Raw genomic sequence first — 18,969 nt, forward strand, 5'->3', positions numbered from 1 at the left:
CTGAATCCAGAATGTGAATCAGACCTAAAACAGAGGCTGAAGCGGGGCTGGGAGGCGGAGTTGGCAAATCCTGACAGCAGCGTGACCGAGCGGACGCTACTGCGCCTATTCCATGGGCCCAATGGATGCGGAAGACCGCTGGAAGATCCGGGTACTTTCGCAGTTGGAAGTCATACTATTTCGGCATCATGCGCCTCTGAGCAACTTTCACAGGCTATCCAACGCTGTATCCAGTTCTATAAATACATCCATGGTCTGAACCAAGACAGCAAACTTTATTACTCCTTTCAACCTTGACAACGGCAGCCCAGACCAGATCCACTCCTTCCATTCTTATCTTTACAATAAAAGCCCTAGACATATAATATTCGCAGGGGAGTATTTTTTTTAAAGATTATATTTTTTGCTTTTGCTTTTATTCGATAGTGATAGTATAGACATGGAAGGGGGTGAGAGAGAGGGGATGACATGCAGCAAAGGGCCGCAGGTTAGATTCAAACCCGGGCCGCTGCGGTAAGGACAAAGCACATGGCACAAAGTACATGGGCTACCAGGTGAGCTACCGGGGCGCCGCAGGCAAGTACTTTACATTTTCACACGCCCCCAATGTGTGAAGGCCTTAAAGCTCCATGTCCTAGGTAAAAAGTCAGCATCCTCCAAGCTTTATCATATGATCTTATTGAAGTCTAAAGCTACAGTATAGTAGTTAGTCCTAAGTATTATAAGGAAAAATGTCAAATCAAACTGTCATTCTGTTCTAACAAAACCCTGTATTCATAATTGGAAAAGTAGTGTAAGACAGAGGTTAAATTTGTGCTTTATTGTTTGTGTTTTTAAAAAACTATGTTTCACTTTTACATGAGAAAGCACTTTTTTATTGAGGACTACCTGATGTGTTTGGCAAACGTAATATTTCTGTTAACATTGGCTTGAGTTGCTGGAGAAGGCGATAAACTAAACTAAAATACTGGCAGGGAAATACTACACAGGGGATGTGATAGTTGTGAATGGGGTAACCATACAAACTAATGTAATTAATGATGTGTTTGTTGGCCTTGGAAGTAATGATCGGCTAGCCTACTAATGTAGGTGTTGGCTAGTTAGCCGGACATTCTAACGGTCGCAGCTTATGTTAGAGCAGGTAAACACACTGTTTAATCCATTCCTCATACGGTTTCTCTTTATTGTCTTTGGTTTTTGGAAAAACTCCATCCAAACTCTCTAAATCCTTTAAATGTCAAGTCATTTTTACTGCCACTCCGTGCACATCACTTCAACATGTGGAGAGAAATCCAAGCTTTTCAGACTTGGACGTAGTCATGGCTGCTATGATTGGACAATCAGCATAAGGGTTTGGAAGCACTGACTACAATTCCATCCTATATTTACATAAGATATGTCTCCTTGAACAGCTGTAACTAAATGGTATGCTACAGTACTAAATGTCTCAGGATTTAGCTCCATCTGGACATTTGGCCATTAAATGTTACACACTGACTTTAACATCTGTGTTGCAGCTCTCGAGTTTTCTCAGAGCCCACTTCAAAACATGCCTATCGTGCCTATACACCTTAATAAACTCGTTTTTATTGGTCAGTCAGTAATTTTATTTTAAGCTTCCTACCTCATTCTGCATGTTGTTTTATGTACTTTGCCTGGTACCGTTTGTTATGGTTTACTTTATTGATATTGTGGTTTTCTGGTTTTGGTCCTGTAATTTTTATTTTTTATTTCAGTTTTATATTAGGAGGCAACTTTCCCAGTATCGTAAAGAACCTGAGGACAAATACCTTTTAAATCTCAGTTGTAAACACTCCTATTACTCATTTTAGTGACACACTGTACAGCTAAATGACGTGGACTAGGATTTCCAAGGTAAAGAGGAACATATGGGGTACATCTTGTGGTTTTTGTGTCATTAAATAAAGCTTTTCCAATTCTGTTCTTCCACAAGGAAGAGGTGCTGAATACGCAACTCTTTCCATTTGTCATCAAATCACTGAATGACTCCAGATTCTCAAAGGAAATTGAGCCTTTGAGACATTTTCTGGACACATTGTAGGATGTAGCTGGGCATGTCAAAAGGACATTTATGGGGAATGATCTCATCAGCGGGCAAATGTTCCTTGAAGTGAACACTGAGGTATTGTAGAGGAAGATCAAAGATTATGGCGAGGTTAGCCAGTGGCCCTTTTTGTTCCACATCGCTGTAAATCTACAATATTTGGAAATAGTTTTAATATCTATTAAATGCTAATATGGGCTCGAACTTAGACAAATCATGAAAATCTCTGAACAGGGAAAATGTTCTTGGAAGCAAGTGACAGATTTTCACTGATACCCAAAGCAATCATTTTTACTGGGAACATTTACTGAACCACAGACTTCCTTTACAATGTTATCATAGTATTATTGGATTATTTGAACAAACATAGTGAAGCACTAACTTTACGTTTCTTATTTCATCCAATTGTCTTTGAGGTCTGTGGATTATATATGTATTTTTTGGATGAAATTGTGTATTAATTTGTTGGAGAGCAGAGCAGGCAGGGAGGACCCGAATGCAGCAGGCTGACTGGAGCAGTAAAAGATTTAATAAACTAAAGGTTTGTAAGCTGAGAATCTAAAATGCAGTCAGGTAACAGCACAAAGGTAACGGGCCAAAACCAACTCCATGCATGACAAAGGACGAACCAACAAAGGAACTGAGGTGGTATAAATAGTGACTGACTAACTGGGGAAGTGAGAACAGGTGAGCAGGAGGTGAGTGCAGAACTAATGAGGGACAGATGAAACTGTTCAGGGCGGGGCAGACAATCAAAAGGGCAGGAAAACACGCAAAGGCAGGAAGTAAAAACATGGTTCATGAGAATGAACTATCATAATGAAACAGAAAACAGACCATAGAATGTATAGAAATGAATGTAGTCGCTGTGACGTGGACTGTCATTTTGAAGCCTAGAGTTTGCCCATCTTGGTTTTTTTTGCAACCAGAAGTGACACGGAGGGTGGAGCTAAGTACAACCAAACACTGAATAAGACATTTTTAGGGGACCAAAATGTTACAATTAACGCACTATGAAAGGGTTAAAGTTGTAAGACGAAAACACGGACAACTCCCAGACCGGACAACGCTGTGGTAGCGACCTGTCAATCACAAGGTAGCCACGCCCTAAAGCATACCCTTGCTTTATGGTCTATTTGACTCTAAATGGGACCATCATTTACTAAATGAACATCATGCTGTATTGAAGAAGACTTTAAACTAGCGATTGAGACCATAAACTCATGTTTACAATGTTAACTGAGGTAATAAATCAAGAGAGAAGTAGGCTCATTTTCTCATAGACTTCTATACAATCAGACTTCTTTTGGCTATTAGAAAGAATGCAAGTTTGATGCACTTCCGCAATGGCTTCACTTTTCAGACCCTGAAGCTGCCCACTGAGACAGACTAAACAAAAACCCAAGACCATGACATTAATTGAAACATTTTCAGTATATGACTGGTGGCTTCACATGTGTGTTTGGCCTATTCCTGAAATTACTGGATACTATTGTATACTTATAGCATTGTCAAGATGTTAGACTGTATGTGATTTTGTTTCATGTGGAGTATTTGGAGTTTGTGAACACATGTGATTTGGTATCTTAACTGAGCCTGATGAGGCAGATGTGAAAAGCCGCTTATATATGATTTCATTTTAAGTTCGTCCAGAACTGATTTTTGGGGGGGGGGTTTGTAGCAAGATTCTTAGTCATTTCAGTCTGAAACTTGCTTTGGATCACTGAAAGTCGCTCCGACGGTGATTGCATTTGGCACAGAGCCTTCTGTCAACATTTGCATGCGCACCAATCCCACCAATTCTAAATATACTGCAGTAGGACATTGCATCAACATTTTCCTTTTTGCAAACCAAACAAATGTGACAGCGCTTTTCGTGTCAGGTATGTGTAACCAAAACAAACAGTCTCATCTCATAAGGAAAATATGCTGGCGCACTGACAAAGAAAGAAGAAGAGGATCTTCAGATGCATAAATAAACAATATATTACATGTGCAAAAGGTGATGAAAGTAACAAAATAGTGTCAGTGTCAGTCGTGGGACCATCTTTACAGACCGTGTTATTATTGGTGATTGCTTCCTGGAAACCAAACGGCAGTGCAGTCAAGAAATGCAATATGTTTTTTTACACACCAGATTATTTACAGGAAAGAGAAACTGGTTTCATTCTACCCGGGTTTAAATGTTTTTGTTGCGCAGTGAAAACCAGACAGTGCCGTCTGCGAAGACTGTGAAAAATCTCACGGATTACATCAAGCACCTCATTCAAGTGAAACGTTTCCAGCACAGATTGGACACACTGAGCGTCCCAAGAAATGTCAAAGCAACAATGGAATTAAATCCAATGATTTTCCTTTGTGCATCTGTCAAGCTATTTCCTCATAGGTCTGATGATTCCTGTGTGTGATGTGTTATTTCTGTGCCTGGGAGTCTGGATTTTAGGGCGGCCGACGCTTCAGCTCATGACTGGATGGTGATGTCATCTCTGTGGAAGGCCGGGGGCTCAAACACCAATTAACTTCCTTTTAGTTTTTGTATATTCAGTTTCAGTCAACAAACTTATAATTAATATTCACAGCACTGCACAGCAAGATTTATACTATTTGTAAATTAAAATATTAAGTAACTGTGAAAAATGTCAAATCTCAAGCACCTTTTTTTTGGCAACTAAATTATTTAAAAAAAAGCAGTTACCAGCAAAAGCTGCCAACAGTATTTATTCATTCAGTATTTTTTATCATTCAAATTAGAGTTAGAGAAGAACCTGAGCATTTCTCAGCTGCCTAACATTAACCTGACGTGGTGAAACAAGTAACATCAGCTTAGCATCAGCTAACACTGCTAAGCTAAAGTTAACTAACAACATTAGGGGGCTAAAGGCACTGGCTGTATTCGAAACCGCATACTATGCTAGTATGTACTGATTCGGCCAAAATGTAGCATGCAGTATACGGGTCGCTACCTCGCCAGCCGGACAGTCACGCTCACTTATTGCTATGAGCTGGCTGGAGCTCTCTCTAGAGACCAGTCTCATCGACAAGAGGCCTCTTTGTTTAAATATCACAACACAAATGTCCATTATAAAATGAACAGGAACCTGTGATTATCTGCCTTTTTGGAGTTGAAAAGCTTCACAAAGGGAAAGAGCGAGATACCTGCTGAGACAACATGACCCTTTTGAACATTACTCTAATATTTGAAGGGATATCTTTCCACTGTTTTGTTGCTCTAACTGAAAAAGCAGTTTGAGTAAATTTTGTCAAGCAATGTTTTACCGTCTCCCCTGGTTTGTCTCACTTCACCATGAGCTGTTAGAGTAAATTGTTTGAGGGGTGGTGGAGCTAAACCTGCAGTATCTTCTGAAGTAAACAAACATTGGTCACAAACAAAAAAAAAATGTGAAGCTGTATTTTTCGATAATATTGCAATAGTTGTATGATTTTTTTTTTTTTGTCCAGTGCTTTAAGAGCTGGTTTAAAGGCTAAAGCCTGGCCCATGGATGTATTAAGAGAACTGGATACAGCGCTGGAGGCGGGGCCCCGTTCAATCCTATGAAAGTTACTCAGTGGCGCATGATGCCAAAATGGCTCGACTTCCCAGTGGAAAAGTATCCGGATCTTTTGGCGATTTCCCGCATCCATTGGGCCCATGGAGCAGGCGAAGTAGCGTCCGCTCGGTCACATGGTCCCAACCGTCACGGTGTCATCACGGCTTGCTAACTCCGCCTCCCGGCCCTCAGTCCAGCCTCGGTCTGGGTCTCATTCACATGAACGGAAGAAGGGAAACAACTCTGGATTCAGCTATTAGTGCATTTAGTAGTATGTGGTTTCGAATACAGCCACTGTCTAGGGTCTGTGGTGGTCCCATAGAATAAATTAACTCAATTAACTGTGGTGTTATTGTGAAATATAACGTTAGTTGCTCTAACTAGGGAAACCTGATGACTGCAAAGTAAATACCATTCGGCCGGCATCACAATCAGAACACGTACAAAGCGTCTGCTAACCGTGTCAACTGGTGAGTCTCTGGTTTTTCGTAGTGACGTCAGCTGTGTCCTTGAAGCCTTCAATTTTACTTTAATCCATTTTAAATACATACTCATCTGTGTTTATTGTCTACGTCAACCTTTCGGCCTACAGTCACCAGTTAGTACTGTTAGCAGACAGTAGAGTGAATATACAAACTGCCACCGCAGTAATGGCGCCGGCGCTAGATGGCAGAACACACAAAGCAGTCACTGGACTCGTCTGTAGTATCATAAATACTTTTTCTCTGATGAAGTATTTCAAATATTCCCCCAGAGAGCAGCCAGAATATTTCAAGATTTGAAGGATTTAAGCAGTTTTACCTCAGAGCACAGTCGTGCTGCAAACATCCTGTTCCACCTTATGTCTAATGTGTTTTATTGGGTGTGGATGTGGGACTTGTGCAGGTCACTTGAGTAAACTAGACACACTGTAATGTTCCTGGAGTCATTTAGAGTCAAGCCGTCATGAAGCAGAGAAGCTGCCGCACAAAGAGACCTTGTTACATGCAGACACATGAGGTGTTGGCAGAATCTGCTCTTCATCTTTCTCCACACAAGGATCACCGGCCGACCTCCGTCATGCAGTATTTATAGCGCTGTAACTCTGTCTCGTCCTCGGAGTTCTCCTAAACACGAACAGACAGAATCTATGAAGAGGTCTCTCAACAAACGGAGTGGTTTGTATTTCTTTACAATAACTGTTAGATCACCAGAGGGCTTCTTACAGCATATTGTTGTGACCACAGAACTTATTTCATCTTTCATCTGATGATTTCCTTTTTTCAATTCTGGTTTCTCTATGCAACATTTTCAGCTGTGTTGCGGTAGAACAGGCAGCGAGTGTTTAAAGGTTACATGAAGCCACTAACAAACAACCAATTATCTTAAATGACCTTACTGTTATGAAAACAAGAGGAGTTATTATGTACCAATTAGACATAATGCATGGTATCCTATTCAAGTTAATATTAGGTACAATAAACCAGGTCAGTAACCTGACCTATTTCTCTGCAGTTACAGTTTAACTCATTGTTACATCAAATATTGACAAGCATCTTTAACCCACGCTTGTTGCACCATTATTTGTAGGTACTTCATTTACTGTTTGTGCCATTTTGTGACTCTTGTTTTTAATCTGTGATGTTGAATTATTCTTTTTTTCTGCTGTCAGTTTTGTGCTAACCAAGCTAGCTGTTATATTAGCTGTATGATGCTAATGCGTTGTTGCTAATGTGACAATGTAAATCTAATTTACTGTCAAAGTTATGTTGTACTCTTGTGCTACTTTTGTTCTACTACTTGTATCTGGGACCACATTACCTCCCCTCAGTGACTTATACGCTGGCCAGCTCTGTAAGAAAGCCAGCTGTATCTCCAAAGACCCCACCCACCCTGGACATGTACTGTTTACTCCCCTTCCATCCGGAAGGAGATACAGGACAATTAAAACACACACAAACAGACTACGAAACAGCTTTTACCCACAGGCTGTCAAGTGTGTGCAAAGAGCTGCTAAACTGTTTTTCGTTGTTTTCAATGACAATGACAATAAAGTCTATCTAAATCTAAATCTAGATTAATTGCTGTGTCATACTTTCTATGGGGACTTTATGTTGTTATTTATTAGACGCTCAGAGCAACTGACGTAGTATAAAAAGTGGGTGATAGTCCGCTTAGGGCAGGTGGGAGTAATGGGTCCAACAAACACAGGACTGTCACCCAGGAGACCACTGTTCGTGTCTCGTGAGAAACTAAAAGTCAACGTTGACTTATTTGGTCATGTCAGCCGGTAGTCACGCAACTCGTTAGTCAGTCAAATTAAGGTCAACAACAATCTTTTCCTTGTTTTGTCACCATAAACTAACATTGCCCATGTTGCACATGGTTGGGCACAAACAGCGGTCTCCTGGATGAAAGCCTTGTGTTTGTTGGACCCATCCACCTCACCTCCCACCCGCCTGGTGTGTCTTTTCGCCCTTTAAACTACGTCACTTGTTCTGACCGAATGCAAAAACGTTAACATTCAATGTACCCCTGGTTTGCAGAAACGCACAATGCCAGCATTTTGTTCCTGGCAACTGGGCTGCTTTTTTAGCCAGTCTTTTTATAAATGTCAATTTTTGCTTGTTTTCTTTCTGGTAAGTGTCCTTGGGTGCTTATAATCACATTTATTATTAATGCCTTTGGCCAACTCTATATTAGCTTCTTCTGATTTGTAGCCACTATCATTGAATTTGTTGTGTTTTATCCAACACTGTTCTCACACAGTGTCACAATTGCTTCCAGTAAAAGTGTGTTTTTATAGCTCACTGCATAGCTGTGCAGCTACACACACAGTGAGGGCAGGAGACCTACATTTGTCAAGGGAATATTTGTAAATGCAAAATGTATTTGCTGTATTGCCTGCTTCAGTACTACAGTCACTTTGCAAAAATCTGTTATATTTTATTAATATACACAGTCCTCGTGGTACTGTATATTTCAGCCCTGCTACCGCTGCAGTTCTTGGCTGCATATCACAATCCTGTCATCCTGTGTTTCTAGCACCATGTAGTGTTGCGGTTCCTTGTATACTCTAATTCTGCTTCTCTACATTTTAGGTAGACTCCTGCTACACCTGTCTGTTCTGGAAGAATCACCCCATCTCTGTTGTTCTTCCCAAAGCTTTGTCCTACTCTGTTCTTTTTTCCCCAGTAATGTTTTCGGTCAGGTTTCTGGTCCGTAGCCATGTCATTGTGCTATTTAAAGGTCAGTCTATCATTATCAAGCATCTACAGACTGTGATCACAGGTGAAGGTGTTGGTTGATGCTGACATCTAGTGGCAGAAAATGCATCAGCACCATCACTGATGGAGGGGAAAACAATGATAGAAATCAATAAATAATCACACAAAATAAACACACAGGGTGAAAAAAATGAACATTTCACTGTTATACTCTGTGTTTTCCTACTCCCCCTGAACTGCTCATTCAGTCTCCTCTAATTTTCATCAAAAAATCTGCCACCTTTATTTGTTTATCCCTTGAGGGGAAAAGACACAACTTTGCATTATTCATAGGTCACGTAGTCACTGTGACAGTTCATCAAGAAAATACATCATAATTTAGTTGACGTTTGTGTGCCTTTGAATTTTAATGTGAAACCAGGCATGGCTTAATTAACTAATCATTTTAAAATAGGATTACACATCAAAATAAAACAGAATTAAACGTGTCATCCTAAAACATTATTTAAATTTTGTGTTTTACAAGTTAAGTTCCTGTTAGCAACCTTTGCTGACCTTCAGCACACATAACATCTAATTAAATAAACACAATATGTATCAGAGACATACTGAGGTCTTTGATCTTGTGCAATAATGGAAATATGTTTTGCATTTCCAAAAGCAAAACCTTTCTTCTTGACATTCAAATTTAAAAGCAAAATGGCGTTCAGCTGTTCTCTACTGATGAGAGAAAATAAAATACATTTACACAGATTTAAATATGAAATTCAATTATAAATTTATATAATAAAAAATTATATTTTTGTAAATTTAATTATAAATTGTAGAATAGAAATATATATCTTTTAGAGCTGTCAATCGTTTCAAATATTTAATCGCGACTAACTGCATGATTGCCCGTGGTTAATCGCGATAATGGCAAAATCTTCGCACATTTTTATCTGTTCAAAATGTACCTTAAAGGGAGATTTGTCAAGTATGTAATACTCAAGGGAGTGAAGAAATAATGCTTGGTTTATGCAAATGTGTGTATTTCTTAATGGAAATCAATTCACAAGACAAATCAATGACAAACATTAACCCTCACAGGTACTGCATTTAGCAACATGACAAACTCAAGCCCAACAGGCAAAATCAGCATGCAAGTGTGCTGACTTGATGATGACTTGCCCCAAACTGCATGTGATTATCATAAAGTGGGCATGTCTGTAAAGGGGAGACTCGTGGGTACCCATAGAACCCATTTTCATTTACATATTACAACATTTGTTTTCAGTCAACATCCAGAAAACATCACTTGATCCTGTTGATGAACTGGAATGTTTAAATCAATTATTAGTGAGCAGATAAAGTAAGGTATATATATATATAAATGAGGTTCTATTTGAACTAAGAACCTGCAGACTTCCTCAAAGGAAACATACTTTCCATTTGACACATGTTAATAATCTGAGAGCTGCTTGTTCCTTTGATGCGTTGTTGGATCCCGATATTTCAGCCTTTCTTATGTCACATAAAAACCATAAAAGTGACAGAAACCACTTTCAGTTCTTCGCTTTTGAAAGTCTTTGGCTTTTGGAGGGTGTGACAACTCAATAACTTCTTCTAACTGTCCTGGATGTCTCCTTGATAATTTCTCTTTGTGAATTACGGTTCAAAAAGTGTTTGTTGCCGTCAGTCAGGAAAAAATTGCAGTTTGGGAAGAATCTCCAGATATATGGACTGGAGCCTTTAAAAGTGCTGGTTGGCACAATAATTCAAAGCCATTATGTCTGCTGTTGCCTGTTTGTCCTGAAGGAAAATAAAGGATAAACAACACATAATAATAGAGGAGGTTTTTTTTAGCCACTGTCATTCAGAGCCGGAGTTGACTTATGACGCAAATATCAGCTAAAGGCGTGTCTTGTTTGTCAGACAGTGTTGGCAGACAAAAATATTGGGCTAGTCACCGTTCTGGTATTTGTTTATAATGTAGATACTCTACTACAATGCCTTGAACACATCAGTGTTGTAGTCATTCAAAGCAGTCGTTGCTAGAAGGAACCCGAGACATGATGTGACTTGTTTGTCCAAAAACAAGCTCTGCAGCCAACTCAGCTTCCTTATGACACATAAATACTCAGCCACTAATGTGGAGGAAATCACGGTTTAAGTGTCCAAAATAAGTGTAAACAGAAACTTCTGCGGTAACTCAGCTGTCACCACACGGATGTCAACAACTTTTTATATTTACAATGGATAAGTGAGATAAAACCACAGAGAATTATCACCTAATTCTGCGGCTCTATGAAGCTGTATAAACTCATGTAGCTCCTTGTTTTAGTTTAACAGCACATTTTATGGTTTAGTCTGAACCCCCAATTACCTCCACCAGGGAGGTTAGGTATTCGGTTTGGTTTGTCTGTTTTTCAGCACGATTACAGAAAACATACTGGCCCGATTTTCATGAAACTTGGTGGAAGGGTGTAGCGTGGGCCAAGGAAGAATCCATTCAATTTAAAACAAAAAATATAGCGAGATAGTTCATTTGGCCTCGGCGGAGGTCTGAGCTCTCCAAGTGCCCTTTTAGTTAACTATGTTCTCAGCAGCAGCAGCAGCATGCAGCTGTTCTCAGCACATAAACTCTGATAAACCGACTGTACGCTACCTGCCCACCACCAAACAACACACAAAGCTACAGTAGTTACTACCTGTGAAGACAATCGACCTGACTAAAGAGACAGATTTTTTTCTTAGGAGTTGGCGGAGACTAAACCAGAGATAAAAGAAGAGTGAATATCCGTCAAGTCGACAGAAACACAACTCAAAATAAATGCTAATGTTGTTACTACAAATAAATCTAATTAAAGAAAACTAATGACAGCAACTTAACCCTCTGTACTAAAACAAACAGGATAAAAATAAATCAATGAATAGATTAACAAAACCAGCAGCTCGATCCTACAAACTTGCACACATCGAGGCTGGAACAGTGCAGCATGGTTCTGGTTGGAAGAAACTGAGATGAGTTTTGCCCAATGCAGGTTCGGCGCATAGACTGTATATAAGAAGTGGACGTGGTTCCTGTGACGTCACCCATTGGTTTGTAAACTGCCGTTTTGAAGCCTCAAGTTTGGCATTTTGGTCGTCGCCATCTTGGTTTTTAGCAACCAGAAGTGACACGAGAGGGTGGAGCTAAGTACAACCGAATGCTGAATAAGACATTTTAGTCGAACCAAATGTTACAATTAACTTTCATGAGCTGAAAACACACTGTGAAAGGGTTAAAGTTGTAAGATGAAAACACGGACAACTCCCGGACCGGACAACGCCATGGTAGCAACCTGTAAACCACAAGGTAGCCACGCCCTAAAGCATACCCTACTTTATGGTCTATTTGACTCTAAATGGGTCCATAATTTTTTTTTTTTTCACCTTTACAGTATTTATTCAGAGGAGGTTTACTGAGAGCAATGCTGTCTTTTTCAGCAACACCCTGATCACACAGATACATATTCACATCTGGAGGCTGCCCAGTACAACCACAGTCTGATATGTTGGCCACTGAGCAGCTCTGGAGCGGTTGGGCTTAAGGGCCTTGCTCAAGGGCACCTCAGTAACAAGGGAGGGGCAAGCGCTGCTTCTTAATCCTTCACCCAGGCTCTTTATATAGTATGACGTCACCCGGGAGGAGCCACCACCTGAGGGGAGCTCTGTACACACCTGTGTACATAAATGTTTACGCAGGTACACACCTGTCACATGCCATGCCAAAAATACTGACAGTTACACTGTCATTTCATCGACATGAGTTGTATTCGATCATCATTAGGTATAAGGGGAGGACCTAGTTTCCTTGATGTCGTCATGATTGATATCGACATAGGAATTTGTGTATTTGGTTGTCTGACATCACTCTTTGTGGGTTGCGATAGCCTATTTATCTAACATTTTACAGGGAAAGGTTATGATTTGTGCTGGTTTTTATATAATTGAGCGGGCTTTAAGTTGTGATTGGGCTGGAAACTGTCAGTGTGATCACCAATCTCTGCTGCTCTACGCAGATTTTAGTCTGTTTTGGATTTCTGTCATATTTACTGTATGGTTCAGTTTTACTGCTGTCATTTCTAAAATCTTTAATAACTCACATGTGCGCCACCTACCCTGCACCAAACGGCAGACAAAGTTAGCAACTAGCTGGTGAGGAAAGTCGACTATGGAGGTATTTTGTTTTACGAGTTGGTGGAGACCAAACCAGAGCTAAAAGTAGAGTAGTTTAACTTTCATTCATCTGGTGACTAGAAAGATGACTCCAAATATATGCTAATGTTACTCTGTGTCTGTTGGATGTGTGAAAAGGCAACTGTTTGCTAACAATGTTAGCCATAGTGCTTTTATAAAGTCAGGGATGTGTTTTTCTGCTCCCCATGGCGACAAACAAACAAAACAAAAACAATTAACGCAGCTTTTATAATGATGTATGATTTGAATACAACAAAGTGACACAATTAAACTGAGGTGTTTCTGTTGAATCATTAGCTTAAATAATGAGAGTTCATACCAACTTGTCCTCTGGCTCCATGCAGAGAGTGACCTTTCTATTGGCCGCCCTCCAGCGCTGTTTACATGCACCTTCGACACCCTGTAACTGAGTCTTTCAGCATCCATTAATAAACCAGATTATTCTCGTGCCACCCAAGGTGTGCACCTGGCCGCAGACACAACACTTCACCAGAAAAAAGGAGGAAAAACTTGTAGTCATCAGCTTTGTAATTTGAAGAAATGATTATCTTATCCAAAATGGCTTTTGGCTGATATCCAAATGTACTTTTGATGCCATGAAATATATTTTGCACACATTAAGGAAAATTAAATTGAAAGGAGTAAGATGTTTTTTAAGTCACAGTTTGTAGCACAGTGATTAAACCAGATTTCTCATAACTGAATGATAAATATGTACATATTTATATGTTCTTAACTCAAAACTGGTCAGCCTTTTATTACCAACAGCAATATGTTGGCACAGTTCCTTTTTTTTACATAAATTATACTCTTCTCCTTCACCACTTTCCACTGACACTATTACAACAAATATCTTCTTGAAAGATCTTGAAAATCAAAGAAAGCTTGTGAGCTGCTTTTCTGATGTTAAAGATAGTCATGAGGAAAAAGAGACCCAGGGAACCCCAAAAATAGACTCATAAAGCCTTTATTGATTATTCATAATGAAAAGTTAATGCATTTTGAGTATGTGTCTCTCATGAAGGCCATATGAGGCTGATATGAATATAGCAACATGGAATAAAGGCATTTCATTTAAATCTCTCTGACCTGCTGATGGACCAGTGAGCAAACACACCAAACTCCTGCTGCTGTGTAACCATTTCAATAAGATAACTGCTTTTCAGGGATACTTAGAAACAAGCAATTAAAATGCATCAAACAATAGCAGCAGATGCAGAGTCTGTTCGTGAAATGTACTAGTCCAGATTTCAGTTTACATTTGAAAGCCTGTAAACTGCTTTGTTCCCTTGCACACCTGCTAACTGGTTAGATAGTGACTGTATAATACTGCCGGCTGTTCTTGAAAGCAGCATTTTTGGCTGCAACTAAACACTGTTCAAATCCATAAACCTTTATTGTGGAAACCAGATATTTTTTGACCGACACGTTCCCATCCCAACTCGTCACATATGGCCGCTTTGTCACGGCCCTTGGCGTCACTTTGTTTTCGGCATTAAAACCACTATGGTTACCCTTGGCGTCACTTTAGGTTTAGGCAACAAAACCACTTGTTAAGTTTAGGACATAACTACATGGTTGTGTTTAAAACTATTAGGTTTGTAAAGTGAAAATTAAACTGAACATTGTGAACACAGGACACTAACAAACAGCTGATGGTAACGTGACGCACGGGACATGAACAGCGGTCTCCTGGATGAAATCCTTGTGTTTGTTGGACCCATCCAACCCCTCCTCCTGCGCGCTTAGTGTGCGTCTTTTTGTTCTTTAAACTACATTATCACCCACTTTCTTGGAGTATTTACTGTTGCAGCGGATGGATTTACATTGTTATTCATGGAATGCCTGCTGATGGCCGTCACAGAGCCTTGGAAGTTGACGCCCTGGGAATGAGAACGGGCTGGTGAGACGTGCATAAAATGATACAAGACACCTGTAGTATTTCTATCTTTTGACAACCTTAAAACTACTAACCCTAGATTACTGGTGATCCCAGCCGATATTTCTGTCTTTAAGAGGCTGTAGTGGACTCTGAATGGGTTCTATGGGTACCCACAAGTCTCCCCTTTACAGACATGCCCACTTTGTGATAATCATATGCACTTTGGGGCAAAAACCATGCAGTTTTTTGAATGCAGTATAAATGTGTTATTTTCGTCTATTCTAAAAATGGTGTATTTGAATATTTCTTGTGTCACTTTATGTCTTGTAATTACATAAATTGTGTATCACTATAAAGCTGAGACTCCCGTGGATCCAATGAGCCCAACTGTATTCATGTGTGATGATGTTAGTCCCCATAGTAGCCATTTCATTGTAGCGAGACCATTTCTTTAAATTTGACTTCACTGTATAAAATGACCTGTGGTGACCTCTAGGATAATCACAGCCTCATGAAACTTTACAACCACAAACTAGAGACCTAGAGCATTCAGAGGATGGATGGCTTCCCCAAGGTGTATTGACAATAAGGGGGTTTCTGAGCAGCATCCAGAACAAAAGTGCTCGCCATCCAATCGCCGAAAACAAGCAACTCTTCGATCGGTAAAAAAATTATTAAACTTTGCTCCAAATCTGTGTAACAAATGGTATCAACCCAAAAATTGCTGCATCAACTTATGAGACATAATAGAGCATGGGGATGGCCATCATATACTTCCATCATAATGTTCTAAGCCCTTATATACTTTCACTATTTACTTTCATTAATTCTTCTGATTTATGACTAGCATAACACAGTGCTGAGCTGCATGTCAAATTAATCTTCAGGTTCCCAGCTTTCAGATGATGATACACCACTTCTATGTGGCATCTACTGTTGACGTGCTATCTCCCCCTAAAGACCTCCCTGTGCCCCCCTTAATATATGAAAGTATATGTGGGTCTCTAAGGGTAAAGGGGAAAACGCCCGTATGTTAAGGCTTTTTTCAAGGTATTATAACCTGCCAGGCAGTGGTTTAAAAATAGGACACGTTTAAGATTGTATACAGTGTGCATCTCAGGGTTAAACCTATAAGATATCAGGGCAGAGACATTCAGCTTTCCCTCCTGCCTTCTGGGTCTCGCTGGTTTCTGCCAGACACAAACCTGAAGAAGATAATTCAACTCTGACAGTGAAGTATCCTCTCCAGACCTGCGGAAATGCATCCGCGGACACACCAACACATGCACACACACACACACACACACACACACACTCAAATCACACACTCTCTGTGTTCTTTTAGAGGGTATCATTAAGGCTCTTTGTGAGCTCGCAGTAACGTAACAGTTGGACATAGACTGTAATCAAGCCCTGAGAGAATGCTCACAGCACAGGAATATATAAAGCCACAACCTGGCTCGGTCTGAAAAACAGCTTTACAACATTTATTTCCACGGCTAACCTGAAGCCATGTTCTTCAGATAGAACCGCGAGGCCTGTTTTCAAATCTAAATTGACGCACTGTTCCAGGATTGAACACCTCCTGAGAGCCGACTGAACCAGCAGGGATGTGCCAAGCTGTTGTTCCAATGTCACAAGCATGTTGCGAAATAGAGAACACTCTGAGTGTGATTACATGTTGTTCCCTCAGATCAATGTGTCTTCTAGCAGCAATTTACTGCTAAATTTCATTTTCACTGACTCTGAGTCAAAAACCATTAAAACCTCCAGAGGAAACCACGCAGGATTTGAAATTATACACTTTTTTTATGATCAACTGAGGAAATAAGCGAGAGCAAACGCAGTTTGAGTTTTTCCATTATGTCTCTCCAAAGATTTGCAAAGTGTTTCTGTGCAGACTGAGACACAGAATCTTTAGCATACAGGGAAAACACTCATCAAATCTAATGTTTATCTGGAGCATCTGAGAGCTTCATTATGGAGAACTTAGCCTACTGGAAAAAATAAAATCATTTCAATAGATGTTTTTGTGTCAACGTCATGATTTACGTCACGGTGTTAGCTGGAGGCAAAACAAAGGAAAGATTGGAGGCTATCGCCAGCAGTGGGCTAAAGTTAGTTGCTGTGTTGTTGGGTGCCAGAATCAAGATTTCACATACATTTGAGATGCCAAACTGTGATTCAAGGCGAAGAGCTGCTAATAGTTAGCCTTTGGATAACCGCAGTTGTGAGCCATTGGCTGCGGTTAGTAGAAGACTAAACTATTAGCAACCATTTCTCTCTAATCTTTGAAACGCATCGCTGATATTATACAACTCTCTTTTTGACTGACTTTACTGAAAGAGAGTTAACTATAGGCATCCAAAAATGTATACGCCCTCAATTTATCTTTACAACGCTGCTGTTGGCCACCAGCCAGCTGGTCGTACGGCCACCAGTCAGCTGGTCGTACGGCTGGCTACTTAGCTGGTTTTCTAATTCCGCCATGCTGTCATGCAACACAGACAATGAGCCAAACAAAGTGGCGATAGCCCTGTGCTTTCCTACGCTGTGACAAGAGTGTGTGAATGAAGCATTAAGTTGATAAACTTTACTCATTTAGCGACTGGCTAGTTAGCTAGCTACCTTGCTAATTCAACCATACTATAGTCAGTCTCCCGACAAGCTGGCTAGCTAACTAACATTAGCTTTGTCGGCTAATTTGGTCCCGTTGGTTAATGTTAACTTTCTCAACTAACACTAATGACCCTGGAGAGTGAGTGACAGTACATATGGAGAGAAACTAGTATTTTATTCAGCCATTGTTAAAAAAACAAGCCAACAAAACTTGGTAGTCAGCGTTAACTAACGGGTTCAGAGAATTATCTGCCTCCACTTTAACGCTCCGCCCACTAAATACGTCATCATGTTAACTAACAAAAAAGGTCTATTCACATGAAACTTTAATTCAAAATCAACATTTTGAAATCGAAAAGTAAATTAAAACAGCTGTAAACTGATTGTAAAACTCATCCAAACATTGTATTTTCTGAAAATATCACAAACATCCACAGTGAGACCTGTTTTTCTATTTTTTCACATCATCATCATCATCAGAGTGAATTATCCCTGAATATGATAATAGCTCAAAGGATGCGTCATAACATTCACATTCACGGTGCACACCCATTATTGGCTGTTACATGTTCCCTCTCGCAGCCATTTCCCTAATGGACTCTCTCTGGTGAAGCCACAGCGGCCTCAGATCTGTGAGAAATCTCATCCACATATGAATACTTATTTTCTTCAATGTCCTAAAACTGCTGAGAATATCTAACAAGATAGCAGAGTGAGCATATCTTGATGCTACTAAATTATTAACCATGCAATGGGAAATTATATCTCTGAATCCTCAAACTGGCCATATTACTGTTATTGAGTGAAAAGCTCATTTAATGTTTTTACTTATATTGCAGCTCCATTTCCTTTTTATTACATTTTTCCACATTGTGATTTTTTTGTGAGTGTCAGTTTACTGTACATGATCTGTTGTAGCTTCATTACATGCAGTCTGTTTGATTCTACTGTCAAATGTATGAGCATCAACATCAAACAGAATTTATGTAAAAACATGTATGCACGGATGAATGAGGGAATTCTCTAGCGCATGTGCATGGGTGAGCAATACATATGAATGAATAAGTGAATGAATCAAAGGGCAACTCTTCTCTCCACCCTCATTATTCACTCTACTACAAGTCTACTTTTAATGAACCAGGCTCCTCACTGAATCTATTTATCTATATGTATCTGCAGTATGACGCTGGTTAAATCCCCTAGTGAAGGAAACAAGGAGCTCCAGTGCTTCCTTTCCTTTATCTGAGGAAACACACCATCCTTTAGGAAAAGAGAGGCGATAGGCCTACTGTACGGTCTGATCAATCTATGCTTTTTGTTTCAGTTCATCTGGTTTGAATAAAACCACACTTCACATCATGTGTTTTGTGAAAATTAAAATATAGACCCAATACAAAATGTATCTGCATGCTGATTAAGAATTAATGA

General features: G+C 39.9%; 1 long non-coding RNA gene across 1 annotated transcript; it reads left to right on the forward strand.

The window, feature by feature from the left end:
• Positions 1–686: 686 nt before the first annotated feature.
• On the forward strand, positions 687–17,285 carry LOC119478782. The gene is made up of 3 exons (XR_005204499.1): positions 687–697; positions 7,842–7,856; positions 17,045–17,285. It is a non-coding gene; the product is annotated as an uncharacterized LOC119478782 (long non-coding RNA).
• Positions 17,286–18,969: the final 1,684 nt, after the last annotated feature.

The sequence above is a fragment of the Sebastes umbrosus genome, chromosome 2 (assembly GCF_015220745.1).
Source record: "Sebastes umbrosus isolate fSebUmb1 chromosome 2, fSebUmb1.pri, whole genome shotgun sequence".
NCBI lineage: Eukaryota > Metazoa > Chordata > Actinopteri > Perciformes > Sebastidae > Sebastes > Sebastes umbrosus.